Here is a 14,292-nt window from a genome sequence, read left to right as displayed (position 1 = left end):
TCTTAGCTTCACAGCCACCACTCTACCTATATTGCTGCGTAGAAATAAATAAAACTAATACAGCACAGTTTAAAAAAGGCAAATGCAAACACTTCACTTAAAAACACATATATAAAGTGTTTGCGTGTTAAAGAAAAAAGTTTTGGGATCATTATGTCTGGTCTTGTATATGCTTTATAGTATTACTAGATTTGAATGATGATAAGGTACCTGATCCTCTGCAGGACACATTAGTAAACTACATTTGCAGCTCACCCTCAGAATTTTTCCATCATTTTAAGAAAAATGTAAATAACAGATCTCTGAGTGAGACACAGTTATTACAAGGCAACACAACTTGCTTTCAACTTCATGAGCAGAAATAAGAAAACTAACTAAGGATCACAATAAATCCTAAGCAACCCATAACTGATTAGTTTAAAGAGTAAAATGTCTTCTTACACCATATTAAGATATTGGATAGTGTGACATTGGATCTCACTCAAAATATACTAGTCCAGCAAAACAGTTTACACACATTACTCTGCAGCATGGCCATTTCTCAATGGACTTAATTTAACACTTACATTAAAGGTTTTAAAGGGAAACAGAAGTTTTTGCAGGAACTAAATTATTTTCATTGAAATAAACACATACAAAGTTGATAAAAATATAACTTAAAAAGCACCGAAAAAGTTTAATTATTTGGTTTAAAAAGACATATTAGTTTTAAAAATACAATCATTTGTAGGTAATCTGAAAGCAAAACATAGTAAAATATTTTTGAAAATAGGTATAACTGCATTATAACTGAAAAAGTGACCATAGTTCAACTACCCTACATAAACATACCTGCATGCATACATAAATATATATGTTGCATAGTTTACTGTCAAATAACATGTTTCGCCCTCGTTAGGCGTACACACTATACTGCTCCCCTCTCAGGGATCGAACCTCAGATGTCAGCGTCAGAGACAAAGCCACTTTATGCTGCGCCATGGCGTGTGGTTAGTATTTTTATTTGACAACCTGTAGGTCCAGAGTAAGTACATAATGAATTTTATTGAATTTTTGAAAATATGTAAAAAGAAATGTGAATACTAAAGACAAGTAAGGAGACCCACGGTATACAACAGCTTAAAGGCTGTTACCTGTATGGGAGTGGAAGAGATTCCTCTTTTGATCAAAACGTTGAAGAGCTGCTTCTGAGCACAAATTTGTAACTCAAATGTTGTGAGTTCCTGGTTGGCAACAGGCAGTTCCACCGGCCAATGACTTACTAGACCTTCACTAAAATAACTGAACAAATAAAATACCATGCTTAATGTCTCTGCTTAGGAATTCTCTCAGGGCAATAATGCGAGTCATAGCTGTTCATCGTTCTTAAAACAGTGGTAAGTGTTTAGCTGAAAATGGCTGTTTATAATCTCAAAGTCCTAAATTCAATCGCAATTGTTGCTACTGTCTGAGGACAGATGTGTGGGTGAGAGGGAGTGGGAATTTCCCTGGGCAAATTCTGCAGCAATGACTAATGAAGTTACGAGAGAGAGAGAGAGGGAGGAAGTAGGGCAAGAGAGTGTTTCTGGGGGGGGGGATTGCCAGCTTTTGTTCAAGAAGCCCCTTTGCAACTGGAAGCCTGATCAGCTGCTGGATGATAGAGATATTCATTTATCTCAGTGGCAGTATTTGCTTCTTTTATTTCCAGTGGATCATTTTTGATTGCTGCTCCCTTTTCTCAGTAGTCTTGTGGATGGGAGAGTGAATTAATTCCTCCTGAACTAATTCCTCAGCAGATACACTGGTTACTGGTGTACACTTTGTACATGTTACACTACTATTACTATTCTAACAATATTTTGATAAGCATATGCAAGCAAATATTTCAAGGTACTCTTGCATAGTGACAACATTGGCTCTATGACATACTGTAGGAAGATGTTAGTCAGACACAGTGGCTCATTATGTTGGCTATAACTGTTCTAAAATGAGATCTAGCTAAATTAGCTGATTGTTGGGGCATGTGTAAAAGAAGTTTAGTCATGTAAAAAGACTGTATATGTATTATGCTTTAAAAGGAGATGTGGTTAAGATGATGCTCTCATAGAAATTAGATGGGATGAGCACTCTGACCTTGATATCCGGGTACAGAATCAATATGGAAGGGAACCTGAATCAGCTTTAGAACATCTGACTGTAAGTGCAGGAAGTTTTGAAGAAGAGTTTATCAAGGACACCTCTTTCATAATCATCACAGTACAAGTGAACTTGGCACTTGTTTTGAAGGAGTGATCCATGACAGTGCTTTACAACACCATAATTAAAACACAAAATTGATAGGAAATACCATGGAAGAATGTCATTACATCCCTATAAAAGTTCCACATACCTATACAATTTAGACTAATGAAATTGTCCTGCCAGCCTCTCTTGACTTACCACCACCACCACATTGTGAAAATTTAAATCATGTTTCTTTTATTTGTTAGTTACATGTATCACTTGACTGGAACATTTTCCACACAATAATACTTATAATTTAGTGACTACTAGTGCATACCTGGCATCACAGGAATGTATTTACTTGTTGTGCAAATGGAAAACAAAAACAGCTGGTGCCACCACACATGTCTAATCAATAAAACCTGCATTTGGCCCATCCAATAAACATGCACTGAAATTTGAAATGTGACATGAGTTTGAAAGACTAAAGAAAATAATCTCAGACTTATCTGCTAAATAATTACTGGAGTGGGGAGGTATCTCAAAGCAAACCAGAAGTAAACATGGTTTGAACTTAAGCAAACATAAATCTTATTTGCAAGTCAGCATGAAGTGTAATTTCACAGCCTCCCTACAACATACAACTGTCTATCAGAATGATTTTGCAGTAAAATTATCATTATCACCAATTATAATGAGTTTGAATTATTATTTAATCAAGGACTTCTAATTTCAATTCTAATTTTCAAACTAAAATATCAACTACATATAACATCTTTTGATAAGTGTAATTTACATTTCCTGCAAGCAAGCAGTTAGTATGCTTTGAAAGATACGTCAAAGGTCACATTCCTTTTTACAAAGAACTGTTGAAGGAGATCTCAATTTTAATGTTAACAAGACTAATTAAAGACTTCCCAATAAATCCCTTGTCTTTTAGCTCACTGATCAACATGTCCCAATTAGCTGAAAATTTCTAACATCGCTCCCCAATCATAACTTGATTGAACAGGAAAAAGGGTTATTTTTGATTGATTGATTGATTGATTAATTGATTTATATCTTGTAGGTAATGTGAAGAAATTGATTAGTGAAATCAAGTGTTGAACTCATTTCCATATACAAAGCTAGTTTTCACAAATTTTCTTAACACTGTTTCACTAATTATAATCTTCACAGTTCGTAAAGCTTTTCTCTAGTTCAGCAATTTTATACTTGAGGTTCTTGAGCTGATTCTTCTAACAGCTGAAATCTTATTAAAATTCCAACCATTATGAAACCAGAACCAAAAGACTTTAATGGTAAAAATTTACACTGCAAAAAATTTAAACCAAATAATATCTTATGAAACTATAATTTCAATGATATATATTTGTTTCACCTGGCTTAAGCCTATTTATATATCCTGGCACAAAAGAACCATTTCACACTGATGCTCTGTTTTTATGCACAACAATAGGCAGCATATACATGATACACAGGGAAACAAAGTTGTAGGAACAAATTCTATAACCGTAAGAAACATCTAACAAGAAACAAAGAATACACATAGATTGATCTGTCAGAAATATATGAGGAGGGAAATCACATGCCTAAAGTCCAGATGTGTATTTCTGACAATTATTCTACAATCTTGTGCATGGCTTCAGTGATTATTTAACTTCAAGATGAAAAAAAAAAACATCAGGTCATACCAAACATCAAGACGATGATTGCGTTCTTCTGCATTAAAGGACTTGTTAATAAAGTATTTCTCCATGAACAGACTGTTAATCAGTGACTTTACAGTGAAAGGCTAAAGCATGTGCAGGAAAGGATCAGGAAAAATGTGTCCCAAACAGTGTCACACACAAAGTTGTGTTTTGCATGGTGGCAGCTCACCTGCACATATTGCACTGTCAGTCAAAAGAGTTTTGACCAAAAACAATGTGTTTGTTGCTTTGCACTCACCAAATTCATCAGATCTTGATCACGTGACTTCAATTTGTTCCCAAAATTAAAAGTGAGACTGAAGGGAAGACGATTTGTTACTGTTTTAGAAAGTAAAATCTTAGAACAATTTAGACAAGAAAAGGTCATTCAGTCAAACAAAGCTAGTCTATCACTTAATTCTTCCAAAATAATATCAAGTCTAGTTTTGAAGGCCCCAAAAAGTCCTACTGTCTATCACACTAATTAGTACCTTAATCCATGTGGATAAATGTACCTGGTCTTGGCAATCTGTTTAATATAAGAATTACATCTCCCTGTACAATTTCTATATTACTCCAGAGTAGTCCCTGATATCACTGGGTGGTTGTCTACTTCCTCACATGTAAAGTTTACAACTTTTGCTAATTCACTGTCTGCATATTTTAATTTCCCTTTACTAATTATGATACACTTAACCTCCTCCTTGACTGTTCTTTAACTACAAACACACCGAAAGAGTCTCACTGGTTCATCCTTAGCCTTATCTCCTATATTCCCCTCTAACTGCCTTTCAGACCCCCCCAATCTCAAATAACCTTCTTAATGGTTTCCCTCATCTTCTCACACACCCTGTGATTCACATTGGAGTTAATAGTGTGATTTGCATTATACAGCTGTTTTTTCTTTGAAGTTTATTTTTTCAGCCCACTGCAGTAGTATTTTGTTTAATTTCCTACTAATTAACAATTTTGGGATGTATCTGTTCTGCATTATATGTAAAATATTTTTAAACCTGTTCCACTGCTCCTCAACTATCTCCACTGCTTTCCCCAGTCCATCCACCTTAGACTTTGCTACATCTGTTCAAAATGATCTCTCTAAACTTAGCAGTTTAGGTCTTTGCATTTGAGCTCTTCCAAAACAAAGCGAATTGTATATTATTATGGTAACTTCACCCTAGTGGTTCAGTCAACTCTTCACCTTCAGTTCTGACCTAATAATTACAAAATACTAAATCTAGACAGGAATCCCTCCATTTTAGTGCTTTAACATACCGTGATAAAAACAGTCACTAATTATATGTAAAAAAATTCTCCTCATGCCATTTGGAAGGTTAGTATGTTTAATATTCAGTAGTTAAAAGTCATCCATTACTATAATATCCTCGTGTAAATGTTCCTTTTAAGTATTACTAAAAAGATGCACATTGAAGTTACTGACTTTCTATTGTCACACACGTGCATTTGGGAATAAACCAAAGGGACCAGGAAATGACAATTCCATGCCAGGCCAGGGGGCGGTGGGGTGCACTGAACCTCTTTCCTTTTTCTTTGCAGACCAAACATGAGAAATCCTTCCTGACCCGGGCCCCAAGGGCATCACTTCCTGTGGTCCAGCTATAAAAACCCTCCATCCTTCATTCTTTAACAGTTCTATTTTGGACTCTAACCAGTACACATTGTACTCTACTTTAAAGCCTTTTGCAGCTAGGGAAACTATAAGGGTGGCTGCCCCAAACCTTTGTTGTGTGTCCAGCTGTTTCTTTCACACTATATAAGACTAACATCACAAAAATATTCACAAAAGCAAGAGGAAAAAACAGAAAACATTGAAACATAGGAAATACTGTCTAAAGAACTCAGAGATACTGCTGTCACGATCACGAAATTTTAGTTGATGATTGTAATACAAATAATCACAATTAACAATTTAATTGTCTTTTCTGTTAATTTTTCTGTTCAAGTTATGTTTACTTTTGGGGAAAATAGCGGCAGAAGCTGTCACACTGCTTTGAGAGGCTTTCAAAGAAGAAGCTTTGAGCCAGGCAATGGTTTTTACCTTAAAGTGCTCATGTGATTGCTTGATGCAGTGCGGAGAAAACGACACGAATTGCAGTGATCAGGCGAGTAGCATTGAGTGTGTGGCAGTTTTTCATGAAAAATTGGATGACAGTGGTCCCCAACTCTCCCACCCCCACTCCCTTGACCTTGCACCCTGAATGAAGAAAGAACTTAAAGGAAAGCATTTTCAGGATGTAGAATAGATCAAGAAGCAAATGACAGAGACACCGAAGGCTATCACTTGGCAAGAGTTTCATTGCAGTTTTTAAAAATGGAAAAAGTGGTGGGACAAGTGTATTGTGTCTCAGGTAGAGTACTTTGAGGGTGTTTACATTTTGGAAATGTTCAGAGACATATACAATTTGTTTTTTTAATTCTCATTATTTTGGGTCCCCCCCCTGTACTGTATTTAATTTATTTGGTTTAAGGCAATATCTCTTTGGGGTCACAATGTTTTTAGCTATACTGAAAATTCTTTCAGAGGCCGTACTTGTTGAACAAATAAACATGTATTTTCTTGCTAGCTTTGACAAAGGGAACTTTCCTTACTTTTAAAGTAACATTATGCAATACTTATTTTCTTGAAAATACCTGTTTAATTTTATATAAAAAAACTGCATTACTATGGAAGATTATTCAATCTACTCCCTGCAATGAATGTGTTATTTCACATAAGTGTTGCCTTTTTTCACAAAGTCACTGTCTGCCTGAGTAAAGCTTGGTTTATGTTTCCTTCATGAAGCTTGTGCAAGGTCAGCGATCAAAACAATACTTGTATTGGTCTCGTCCGTTGCGAGAGATGGACTCTGAAGCGGAGCTCCGCTAGCAGCGGTGTTATTTTTCATATTATCTTCTTATTATCCTGTATTTATCCAACCTGAGGGCACTACTACAGTATATGCAAGCATATATAAACATGGCCAACAAGAAAGGGGTTCAGAAAGAAATGAAAGAAACGAAAACTAAAGCTATATCCAAGCTCAGATCGGCAAGTCCAAGTTCAAGCTCAAGGTACAGCCTTTCAGAGACTGACCTGGATCAGATGGGCGAAAGCCCAGACTCCTTGGGACCACGGTGTGCTACATCGTCTCCGGCTGATAGTGAAATGGGGAGCGAATGTACGAGTGCAAGTAACGCAGGTCATGACAGCTCGCCGATTGGAGAATATCATCTGAAACTGGAAAATGCCTTTCAGTCCGCGCTTTCAACTACTCCATGCGAGCCGGGAACACCGGCTGCAACAGAGCCCACCGCCTAACCAACGGTGCACGAAAGCAGAAATGATCTGTTTCAACTGAAGGTGATGATCGCTGAGCTGAAGCAAGAGATAAAGAAAGATATAAAGAAAAGCGAGAAGGCAAATGAGAAGTCACGGGAAAATGCAAATGAGAAGCTGCGACAGGAGCGGCAGCAGGATAATAAAGACTTGGAGAAACGCATATGTATTCGCTTTGAGGCAGTCTTTAAAGATATGCTGGGTAAATTCTCAGATCTCCTGGCTGATATCACCCTCTTCCATGACAAAATATTTATTGTTGGTGATTTCAACATTCACGTTTGTTGTCAATCGAAACCTTTGGTCAAAGACTTTCTATCACTATTGGACTCATTTGATTTCTCGGTCACACCCTTGATCTCGTTCTTAATCGTGATATTTCAGTGAATAGTATTGATTTATGTGATGTTTCTTTCACTGATCACTTTTCTGTAATGATGTATCTGCATATTACTGTTGATCTCCCGACTAATAGCTGTTCACCACGCTGCTCGCACTTTTTAAATTCTATCATTATATCTGATTTTAAAACCATTTTCTCTAGTCTTTATATGCATGACCAAAATAATGATATCGACGATTCTGTCATAAAATTTAATTCCTCCTGTAAAACGGTTTTAGACACAATTGCTCCGCCCAAGATACGCAGTAATAAGGTAAGACCTGCTCCCTGGCTAAATGAAACTACGCGATCACTGCGCCGCGCCTGTCGAACTGCTGAACGGCGTTGGAAAAAAGATGGACTGACTGTCTCTAAACAGATTTTCAGGACTTCTCTTTTCAATTTCCAGGCTGAAGTTAAGAAATCGAAACATGACTACTTTACCGATTTAGTATCCCGTCATTCAAACAATCCTAGGGTTTTATTTAATTCAATTAATGAAGCCATTCACCCTCATTCTGTGATGGGATTAAATAGCACTGTTCATTCATGTGAGCAGTTTCTATCATTCTTTGTCAGCAAAATTGATACTATCTGCCGTGGCATTGTTCACACTGGCTATGAACTTCCTACTGTTAATCATGACATTATTTTTAGATTCCTTTGATCAAGTCTCACTTTCAATGCTAAAAAGAACTATTGACACCCTTAAACCAGCTTCCAGCCCCCTTGATATTGTACCACCACGTCTCTTAGTGGAAGCCTGTGATGTGTTGGGCCCATCCTTACTAGCTATTATCAATGATTCTACTAGTTCGGGGGTTGTGGCCTCATTTTTTTAAACATACTGCAGTCCGTCCCCATCTAAAAAAGGCAGGATTAGATCCTGGAGTTTTAACCAACTTTCGTCCAATTTCCCAGCTGCAATCTTTGGCTAAAATTCTAGAAAAAATGATTTATAATCAATTGGTCAATCACCTTAACTCCAATAATTTATTTGAGATCTACCAATCTGGCTTTAGGCATTATCATGGTGTTGAAATGGCACTCCTGAAAGTGTTCAATGACATCTCCCTTATTACTGACTCAGGTGATGCGGCAGTCCTTGTCCTCCTTGACCTGTCCGCTGCCTTTGACACCACTGACCATGAAATATTGCTGATGCGGATTGAACATCTTGTTGGGCTTAAAGGGGCTGCTCTTAACTGGTTCAGGTCATATTTAAGTGGTAGACACTTTTCAGTGACTTTAAATTCCTCTTTTTCATCTACTGCTCCTCTTAAATATGGTGTTCCTCAGGGATCAATCTTGGGTCCTATTTTATTCTCTAAATACCTTCACCCGATTGGAGCTATTTTTAGGAAATTTAACATTTCTTTTCACTTCTATGCTGATGATACTCAGGTTTATATTACCGTCTGCAACTCTGCAACAAATCAACTCCACAACTGTCTGTCTGAACTAAGATCCTGGATGGCTAATAATTTTCTTGATCTAAATCAAAATAAAACGGAGGTGCTTATAGTGGGTCCACCAGCTAAAGCCCAAATTGGTCTTGGACTTCTCGGCTCTTTCTCTGTCTTTTCCAAACCTCAAGTCCGCAATCTTGGTGTTACCTTTGATAGTAACCTCTTTTTTGAGAAACAAGTAAATTATGTAGTCAACAGTTGCTTTTTCCAACTTCGTCTACTAGGTAAGATCAAGCCTTTTTTATCTTCTAAAGATCTTGAGAAAGCTACTCATGCTTTTATTTTTTCTCGCCTCGATTATTGCAATTCGCTGTTGTTATGGTGTATAAAATCTACATTTTATTCTGTATTATATTTTGCTCAAACCCAACAAGATGAATCCAGATGTAGGAGGCATTATAATAAAAAGACATATCCTCTTTTGAATACCTCACTGTTATAACAGTTAAATCCTGAGAAAGAAAGCCTGACCTGATACCTCAGGCTATTGATTACTTTACGATTGGACATCTGGGACATCAATGGGGTTTACAGCCCGAGAAAGGAAGCATGATCTGATACCTCAGGTTCTTGATTACTTTACGGATGGACATCTGGGGCATCAATGGGATTTACAGCCTGAGAAAGGAAGAACTGAGACAATCTCAAAGAACTTTATTACCTGGGGAGCAAAATTCATCCATCATATTGACAGCCAGCCAATCAGGTGCATGGAACATTCATGTGCTGTGAAACCACGGCATGGAACTTTATAATAAATATGCCTCATTTTTAAGCAACGTCGGAAGCAGATGAAGAAGAGAAACAGTGACGACGGAAGAGCCACGTCAGAGAATACAACAAAGACACGTGTAACCAGTTTTCATCCGATCGTCAGTTAACAGCATTCTCATGAACATCGTTTGCTAAATCAACCGCCGCCTGGGACTTTCATCCTTGACATCACTGATTCCTTTCAGTAAGCTTTTTAAAGACTATTTTATCCAGACTTTATTATCGAACTTATTTTCTATTACTTATTTGTTTTTAAATAAAAAGTAACTTGTTTTCATCTTTTTATGCTTTTTCTTAATATCTAGAGTGATTGAAGTAATAAGGTAGATTTCTAAGAGCACCTGAAGCAGCTAGACATTTTGCCATTTAGCTCTACGCTGCGGGGTTTTAAGGCTGAGAGTGAGGGCGCCACTCGAAAGTTAGGGGCAATGCGAGAAGAAGGTGTTCTTGGCTAATAAATGGCCTATAGTCAAGGATACTGAGTCTTTGTATGTTTTAATATTTTCTTGGAGACCAAAAGTAATATTTAGGTCTGTGGTCTATTTAAAACATCGCATGTTGTCCGTGCAGATAGTAAATAAGTCTCTTGATGTGCTGAGAGAGTGACAAGTTGTGTTATACCTAAAGCATTTGTGTGGTTCTTTTACTTTTAAGTGCTAAAAGTTAGCCCACTGTGTGTGTGTCATTCATAGGGCACTGTTGTGGTTAGGGTCTGAGTGTATGTGTATCTGTGTATGCGTGTGTGTTAGGGTGCGGGAGTAGACCAATCCAATAATGAACTTGATAAAGAAAAGGGTAACTTAAAAATAGTCGATAATACAGCTGTATTCTGGGATTAACAAATCTCTGATATACAGGTTACAGCTGGTCCAAAATGCTGCCACTCGCTTTCTGGTTGGGGCAAGGCAGTATGATTCTGTTTCTCCTATTTTAGCTTCTTTACACTGGCTGCCTGTCAGTTTTCGAATTGATTTTAAAATCTTGCAGCTAGTTTTTAAATCTTTACATGGGCTCGCTCCTGCCTATTTATCTGAATTGTGTGATTTACACCAGCCATCCAGAGTGCTTAGATCTTCTGGTCAGTTGTCTCTTGTTGTCCCTCGTACCAAATGTAAAACCAAGGGGAACAGGGCCTTTGCGGCTGCTGCCCCTCGCCTAAGGAACTCTCTACCTCATCATATTAAGGAGTCATCTACAATTGAAATGTTCAAAACAAGATTAAAAACTCACTTCTCTTCACTTGCATTCAGTGACCTTCAGTAATACTGATGGTTTCCTCTTATCATATAACATTATTTCTATTTATTATCTATCTTATTTTATGTTCATATATTTTGTTACCATTTATGTTTTATTGTTTATTGTTATTTTATTATTGTAAAGCACTTTGGCCACAGCATTACTATGTTGTTTTAAATGTGCTATATAAATAAATTGACATTGTAAAACTGAAGAGTACATTCAGGAAACCTCGTCTAAACTGAGCACACTTGCTGATCAACTGGAGGATGTCAAGGTTTAGTTACAGGGCCCCTAAACTGTGGAATGGTCTTTCTTCTTATATAAGAGATGCCCCTTCGGTCCCAGCCTTTAAATCCCGGCTGAAGACTCACTACTTCAGTTTAGCATATCCTGACTAGAGCTGCTGATTAACTGTACATACTGCATCTCTGTTGTTAGTCATTAGTACTAAAACATACAGTGGTGTGAAAAACTATTTGCCCCCTTCCTGATTTCTTATTCTTTTGCATGTTTGTCACACAAAATGTTTCTGATCATCAAACACATTTAACCATTAGTCAAATATAACACAAGTAAACACAAAATGCAGTTTTTAAATGATGGTTTTTATTATTTAGGGAGAAAAAAAACCCAAACCTACATGGCCCTGTGTGAAAAAGTAATTGCCCCCTTGTTAAAAAATCACCTAACTGTGGTGTATTACACCTGAGTTCAATTTCCGTAGCCAGTCCCAGGCCTGATTACTGCCACACCTGTTTCAATCAAGAAATCACTTAAATAGGAGCTGCCTGACACAGAGAAGTAGACCAAAAGCCCCTCAAAAGCTAGACATCATGCCAAGATCCAAAGAAATTCAGGAACAAATGAGAACAGAAGTAATTGAGATCTATCAGTCTGGTAAAGGTTATAAAGCCATTTCTAAAGCTTTGGTACTCCAGCGAACCACAGTGAGAGCCATTATCCACAAATGGCAAAAACATGGAACAGTGATGAACCTTCCCAGGAGTGGCGGCCGACCAAAATTACCCCAAGAGCGCAGAGACAACTCATCCGAGAGGTCACAAAGACCCCAGGACAACGTCTAAAGAACTGCAGGCCTCACTTGCCTCAATTAAGGTCAGTGTTCACGACTCCACCATAAGAAAGAGACTGGGCAAAAATGGCCTGCATGGCAGATTTCCAAGACGCAAACCACTGTTAAGCAAAAGAACATTAGGGCTCTTCTCAATTTTGCTAAGAAACATCTCAATGATTGCAAAAACTTTTGGGAAAATACCTTGTGGACAGATGAGACAGAAGTTGAACTTTTTGGAAGGCAAATGTCCCGTTACATCTGGCGTAAAAGGAACACAGCATTTCAGAAAAAGAACATCATACCAACAGTAAAATATGGTGGTGGTAGTGTGATGGTCTGGGGTTGTTTTGCTGCTTCAGGACCTGGAAGGCTTGCTGTGATAGATGGAACCATGAATTCTACTGTCTACCAAAAAATCCAGAAGGAGAATGTCCGGCCATCTGTTCGTCAACTCAAGCTGAAGCGATCTTGGGTGCTTCAACAGGACAATGACCCAAAACACACCAGCAAATCCACCTCTGAATGGCTGAAGAAAAACAAAATGAAGACTTTGGAGTGGCCTAGTCAAAGTCCTGACCTGAATCCAATTGAGATGCTATGGCATGACCTTAAAAAGGCGGCTCATGCTAGAAAACCCTCAAATAAACCTGAATTACAACAATTCTGCAAAGATGAGTGGGCCAAAATTCCTCCAGAGCACTGTAAAAGACTCATTGCAAGTTATCGCAAACGCTTGATTGCAGTTATTGCTGCTAAGGGTGGCCCAACCAGTTATTAGGTTCAGGGGGCAATTACTTTTTCACACAGGGCCATGTAGGTTTGGATTTTTTTCTCCTAAATAATAAAACCATCATTTAAAAACTGCATTTTGTGTTTACTTGTGTTATATTTGACTAATGGTTAAATGTGTTTGATGATCAGAAACATTTTGTGTGACAAACATGCAAAAGAATAAGAAATCAGAAAGGGGGCAAATAGTTTTTCACACCACTGTAAGTAACATGATAGTTATAATTGAATACTAACCCATACCTATTCTGTTTCTGTTCTCGGTACTCAAATGTGGCAATTGGTGCCACGGCCCACCTGCCAAGTTGTTTGCCTGCCTATGGTAAAGTCATCCCTGATGGAGCATCACAGGAATCATGGGAAAGAGGGATCCTTTCATCGGATTGGCTGGCCGAGCAACGTTTCAGCCGTGGAATGGCCAAATGGGGGAGGCAGCTTGATGGATGAGGTCTTCAGGACTCTAAAAATATCCAAATCTTATTATGTAATATCATCTACTGTTAAATTCTGCTCAGTACTTCTAAATTTTTTATTTTTATGCTGTATTAAGGATTTGTTCTGTTCTGTGTATTGTATTGTATTGACCCCCTTCTTTTGACGCCCACTGCATGCCCAACCTACCTGGAAAGGGGTCTCTCTTTGAACTGCCTTTCCCAAGGTTTCTTCCATTTTCCCTACAAGGTTTTTTGGGAGTTTTTCCTTGTCTTCTCAGAGAGTCAAGGCTGGGGGGCTGTCAAGAGGCAGGGCCTGTTAAAACCCATTGCGGCACTTCCTGTGTGATTTTGGGCTATACTAAAATAAACTGTATTGTATTGTAAGGAGACATTCACGACAGCCGAAAATCTAGCTGCCAGTGCTGAAGAAAAAGCAACAACTGCCAACTCTGAATGCAAAAAATTTGGAGACAGACTTGCTGCTTTGGAAGATGGAAGCAGAAGAAATAATATTATAATCGAAAGTCTACCTGAGAATCGAGAAAGTCCAAACCCAGTGAAATTCGCAGCTGAACTATTTTCTAAAATAATTGGAGAGGACTTTAAAGCAGATTCTGAGATAGCAGCGGCTTATCGCATATGGAGATGAAATACAGTTAGACCTAGATCATTTATTATTCACTTTGAGAGATTATTATTTAAGCTAGAGGTGATGGCACTCCCTAGACATAAGCAAGAGATTATATATGAAAATAACCACATTCGTATCTTCCCTGATTTCTCTCCAGCCAATATCAAATACAGCCTCTTGTATCCTGCCAAACTGAAAGTGGAAATGCACGGTCAATTCTATGTCTTCACCAACAAGTAAGAAGCAGAAAAGGAATTAAGAAAGCT

At 37.8% G+C, this 14,292-nt stretch overlaps 1 protein-coding gene across 2 annotated transcripts in view; it reads right to left on the bottom strand.

Annotated features, from left to right (window-relative positions):
• cdyl (chromodomain protein, Y-like) overlaps positions 1 to 14,292 on the bottom strand; it is a 248,496-nt gene that overhangs the window by 7,469 nt on the left and 226,735 nt on the right. The window lies entirely within an intron of this gene.

Source organism: Polypterus senegalus, chromosome 5 (genome assembly GCF_016835505.1).
Source record: "Polypterus senegalus isolate Bchr_013 chromosome 5, ASM1683550v1, whole genome shotgun sequence".
NCBI classification, from domain to species: domain Eukaryota; kingdom Metazoa; phylum Chordata; class Cladistia; order Polypteriformes; family Polypteridae; genus Polypterus; species Polypterus senegalus.
Note: the sequence above shows the minus strand (reverse complement) of the source record. Positions and strands in the feature narration are given on the sequence as shown.